The following is a 6,161-nucleotide window of genomic DNA, read 5'->3' as shown; positions in this document are numbered from 1 at the left end:
CATTAACAACATGTCAAATACAAGTATTTCAGTTTTGAAAGTCACTTTTCAGAACCATCTCATTATGTAATGAGCGATGATGAGCCGCTATGGCTTGCTTTGCTGTTTGTCCCGTTGCTGGCGACTGATGATGTTCTGTTGACGCTGGTTCCATTGACTGATGTCCCGTCCACACTGGTTAGTGTTCCATTGATTGCTGATGTTCCATTCGCGTTCAGAACCACAGCCCTAACCACAGTTTCTAAAACAAATCCAGAGAAATAATTTGCTGAGAATTTGATTCGTGCAAGCTGAGTTACCGATTTTTTGTTGGTGATGGTCTTATTCAGTGAGACGCGCTGTCGCATGTCTTTTGGTTCTCTACATCCGTGTATAAACTTATTCGAATAGGCAACGCTAGCTTTAGAAGTAACGTCAAAACTCCGCTCACTAAGTTATATCATAATGAATAAATTGGTGTTTCGAAGTCCATGTTTCGGTATTTAAGGCAAATGGGGGATGAAACGGGAAGCTGAAGTATCAAAAAGAAAAAGCGATTAAACTAAAGTGTTTACCTTTTGGCGGCTCCCACGGCTTGAAGAAAGACCATCCGCTCGCATTCATAGGTTTCAAGCTCTCGTTGAAGGCGCTGACAATGATGCACCGCCCAGACGAGAATAGGTCCGTTCCGTTGAAGTTCATCCCGGGACAGTTGGTCGGGCCATGGTTGTGCGAAGTTCCCGAGCTGTCCGTAGAATTCGTCGTGTTGGCCGCCGTCCCGTTGGTGTCTAGCGTGTGGTTGTTTGCTCCTGTCATATTTGGGGAGGTCCCGTTTGTTTCCATGAGTTGGGGTCCCTCCGCTTGGCTCAAATTTCTGTAATATTCGATACAAAGTTGAAGACACTCAACACCACTGAAGACGTCTTTATCTACCAGTACCTCACCTCCGTCCTCACTAGCACTGGAGCCAGGATTTATGAACTGTTTCCCCAAAGTTTCCGGAGTCACTACGAACCATCCATCCCAGTAAGTGGGGTCCTCTCCGCCGCCAAAAGAAGCGGGGAGCGACACCAGCACAAACAGCGAAATACATGTAATCCAAATCATTGCGTCCCGCCGGTTTCTAACACGAATGTATCCTCTTATTATAAGAAAAGTATTTTTGTTTCATGAATGTCTAATCAAAGGTTGGTCATCACAAACGCTCCACAAATTAAAACTAGTTTTTGAATTCGATTTGATTTCGATTAAGAATAATACAATTCCCCGAAATGGTGCTGGCATCAAGTTTAAATGGAGTTTGCGCGGAGTGTTTCTTAACTTTTCAATTCCTTCTCTCTTGATTCTGTGATGGAGTTAAATCGACTTTAAATCAGATCTGATCCTTGGGCGTCCATGCACCTAACGTCTTCTCGGTTCGAGCGAAGCCAATCAAATGCATTGCAACTTGGGATAGAAAATGCAAAATAAATTATGACGCGCTAAAATATTTCTAAAGTTTTTGCAGGAGGCTCATGTTATTGATATAGTTATAATAATCCAATATCCGCGGGCCATTTCAATGTTTCCCTTGGGGCATGGTTGAGATAGAAATAGATCGTGGAATGCGGATAAGATTCGACTGAGGGATGAGATGCGCCTGGTGGTGTCTCTGGACGAGGTTTGAAGTTTTACCAATTGTTAATTGCGGAGGCACAACCACGGAGGGATATGAAGACAACCCCGGACAGAGTCGGCCATTGAGGGCAAAACTGGCAAGGAGAAGACACCCGCTTTTAGTTGGCCGTACACTCCAGACGACGCTGTGCTATCGTCCTACAAGATAGATCCATGCCGACATAGCTGTTAGCTTTCCTGGACACTTTTAAAATCTGACTCTAAATTGGGTCTTGTTCATTGCAGTTGGACCTGTTCCTCCTCTAGACTTTTACCAGGAGGAACACCAGAGCCTCCCGATATCAAACTGGGCCTTTCCATTGAAGTTAAACCCTACCAAGGACAGCCTTCTCTTTGGGCCATCTTTTAGAGAAGTTTTAGTTTTCTTCATCTGCGTTTGGAACATTCAGTCCATTTTTGGTAACAAAGTCAGCTGCCCTAGAGAGTTCAAGAGCTTTGTGGTCAGGGCAGTGTCCTTTGGTCAGTATTCCTCTCTATTCTTCAAGGGAGCGAAGTAACAGTTACATGTACTACTATGAAGTTGTCTTGAAACAGCAGGTTGAGGAGAAAAAACTGATTCTCAAAACAAAATAAGATGAACAAAGCACTTTTTCTGTTTTATATAAATGTGACTTTATTCACAAGTTTTCCACGAGACTTCACATATCTGTACATTCTGCACAGCCTTGGAAAAAGTCAAGGCAAAACACGGCAGAACCTCACAGTCATTGGAAAACGTTGCACATCCCGGACAAAATGAAAGGATACAGCATCATCATATTAACCAAGTAAAGAGTTTTTGATCTCGTTCTGGCCAAAGGTGCTTCGTCAACTCAGCAACGTGACCAGATGACATTTACCAAAAGATAGTGGTGTTGCACAACACAAGATTATCCTCAGAGTAGGCATGTGTATCTCTATTTGTGACTTTTTAAGATATAATACTGAAATCAAATTTTACTCTTTCCTCAGAGCAGACCCCAAAATAAACCTGGAAAATTACTAATTGACAGAAACTGGTCTCATGAATAAATAACAGTACTGTTATTATTACGACAACAAAAGACCAATTCAACATTTACAGCTCAAAGGATAGAGTTTGCTTTTAGTCCTTCGTCATCCTATTAATACAGAATAACCAATACTATTTTAATAATGTAACATATTTTGCACATTTTAATTTTCATATTTACTTTTCGTTGTCAAGGAACAAATGTCTCAAATATTGAAATTATTAAAGATTTATTCAAGTATTGAAAGAGATCTTGTGTGCGTACTTGAGGCTTAAAATATGTTATGATTTTCTCATAATTTCTCGTAAATCTTCCAAATTTTTTCAGCATCTTTGGGGTTAATTATTGCATAAATGATTGCTCAAAGATTACAGGATAGTACAGGATTATAGTTAAGGGAAGATAAGTAGGGATAAGAGCCACTGAACTACGACTGATACCTACAAGTCATGTTAATAGCTGCGAGTAAAAAAAGACAATTTCATAAACTTTAAGTAAACACAAACACAACAGGAATAAAGATACTTGCATCACATTCCTCCCCCCCCCAAAAAAAAACTAAACAAAGCTTATGTTTTGCCTCGAGGGATTGACATACGAACAAAGCCTTAAATATTTCATCAGCTGAATGAAGTCTTAGCCCAAGGCAGGGTTGCCTTGGGCCTGACCACGGGCATTGGAGCTCAGCCTAGACGGAGCTGGTTGCAAACATAGTCAAGGAATCAATAGACAGAAATAAACACATTGAATTCAAAATTCAAATAGAACCAACCATTCAAAACGTTTGAGATCCAATTCCAGGGTGATGTTGAAAGAGAATGAGAGGCAACCCTGGGGAGAACTTGGAGGAGAGATCAGGGTGATGTTGAAAGAGAATGAGAGGCAACCTTGGGGAGAACTTGGAGGATAGATCAGGGTGATGTTGAAAGAATGAGAGGCAACCCTGGGGAGAACTTGGAGGATAGATCAGGGTGATGTTGAAAGAGAATGAGAGGCAACCCTGGGGAGAACTTGGAGGATAGATCAGGGTGATGTTGAAAGAGAATGAGAGGCAACCCTGGGGAGAACTTGGAGGAGAGATCAGGGTGATGTTGAAAGAGAATGAGAGGCAACCCTGGGGAGAACTTGGAGGAGAGATCAGGGTGATGTTATAAGAGAATGAGAGGCAACCCTGGGGAGAACTTGGAGGAGAGATCAGGGTGATGTTGAAAGAGGATGAGAGGCAACCCTGGGGAGAACTTGGAGGATAGATCAGGGTGATGTTGAAAGAGAATGAGAGGCAACCCTGGGGAGAACTTGGAGGATAGATCAGGGTGATGTTGAAAGAGAATGAGAGGCAACCCTGGGGAGAACTTGGAGGATAGATCAGGGTGATGTTGAAAGAGAATGAGAGGCAACCCTGGGGAGAACTTGGAGGAGAGATCAGGGTGATGTTGAAAGAGAATGAGAGGCAACCCTGGGGAGAACTTGGAGGAGAGATCAGGGTGATGTTGAAAGAGAATGAGAGGCAACCCTGGGGAGAACTTGGAGGATAGATCAGGGTGATGTTGAAAGAGAATGAGAGGCAACCCTGGGGAGAACTTGGAGGAGAGATCAGGGTGATGTTGAAAGAGAATGAGAGGCAACCCTGGGGAGAACTTGGAGGAGAGATCAGGGTGATGTTGAAAGAGAATGAGAGGCAACCCTGGGGAGAACTTGGAGGATAGATCAGGGTGATGTTGAAAGAGAATGAGAGGCAACCCTGGGGAGAACTTGGAGGATAGATCATATCTCGTCTTCGTCATAATACAAATAAACGTTTTTGCCCAAATTTTTCACTGTGTCGTCCAAACTTAACTTGCATCATTCACAGCAATAACACCATGCATCACATTGCGTCATGATGGCATCAGACAGGTAATTCAGCTCGTAGTAGCCTGTGTAATGACGTGCCTGACCGAACATCAGTCTGCCATAGCCAAGTAGTTAATTCTGTACCCTGGCATGGCATTATTGAAACAGAGAATAGTTTGATCGTTGAAGCTCATTATGTATGAATATTGGTTGTACGTTGTAAGGAACAACGCAGACCACATACTGTAAGTCATTGGAAACCTCGATGAATCAGTGCAGGTCATCAACTGACCAAGCAAATCTTACAATGGCAAGCATGATCTTGTGAGTAAATCTTGGATATTCTTGTGAAACAGATCTAAACCGGAACCCCGGTCCCATTTCAAATTTCCATTAACTTTGTTTATATACATTCTATTCTCGCCTCCCTCCAAGAATGTATTAACTGGACAAAGTGAGTATTTTGCAGTGTCCTCAAGACAACATATAAACCGAACTGAGTATTCCAACTTTATGGAATGACAAAATGTATTCAACTACACACATCATCAAACATAACATCTAAAGATATCACAATATATTAGTTATTAGTTATACACATGGAACTTTGGTACACAACCCGCTAATTATATAAAAGTGAGAATGTTATCAATGAGGGTGTGATATGTACACATGGCCCCTTAATAATAATACAGTCGATAAAACTGCACAATATGGCGTTACATATTAAGGTTTTCTGAACTTTGTGAAATTCACACCGACTGAGGTGGGTTAGTGTCTAATTGAATAGAGATTTCCGTCGAGCATTCCGAATGAGTGATAACTCAACATTGTATGACTCAACATGATTGTATAACACAGGTGGGAGTATTGTTGCCCCAACAAAAGTTGGTATTATCATTCTGAGCCACTAAATTTGATGACGACAAACTCAATGTGACCAAATGGGTGGTGGGATTCTAAAGTGGGATAACTGGCCAAACATTTGTACCGTCTACTTATGAGTACAGTAGAACCTCCCTTAACGGACACCTCTCTATTAAGGACAACCTCTCTATTAAGGACAACCTCTCTATTAAGGACAACCTCTCTATTAAGGACACTTGTTTTGGTCCCAAATTGGTTGTTTCCATTCAATTCGACCTCTCTAATCAGGACACCTCTCTATTGAGGACAGCACTAGTCAGTCCTGAGGGTGTCCTTAATAGAGAGGTTCTACTGTATATCACTTTTTTAAGCATTTGAAAAATAGTAATCATATGCAGCTTATATATATATCATTGCTTCATCGACCATTACATTAAATGTCTTGAAGCTTCAAGTGTTAAAACAACACAAAGGTGACGTGATCATATTTGACGCTTGATGGATCAAGATAATAGTACTCATAATCACATGAATGGTTCTACAATTGTACAACACACAGTACATGTACCTTCACACAATGCAATACCTCTGGTAGAATCACTTCATTGTAACACAAGTACCAGAGCAACAGAACTACACACAACTATACTAATACTGCACACAGTGCATCAGAATTGCGCAACACCTTAAAATGTAAACAACCCTCTCCAAGTTGCTGGCTTGCCAATATTGGGTATAAAACAACCTCATTATCAAAGACTGAAAGGCAAGCTTTATAAACAGTGTTGCATTTCTTTTGACGCAACCTGTGTA

The sequence above is a fragment of the Lineus longissimus genome, chromosome 3 (genome assembly GCF_910592395.1).
Source record: "Lineus longissimus chromosome 3, tnLinLong1.2, whole genome shotgun sequence".
Classification (NCBI taxonomy): domain Eukaryota; kingdom Metazoa; phylum Nemertea; class Pilidiophora; order Heteronemertea; family Lineidae; genus Lineus; species Lineus longissimus.
The sequence above is the reverse complement of the archived record's forward strand: the minus strand, read 5'-3'. Positions refer to the sequence as shown.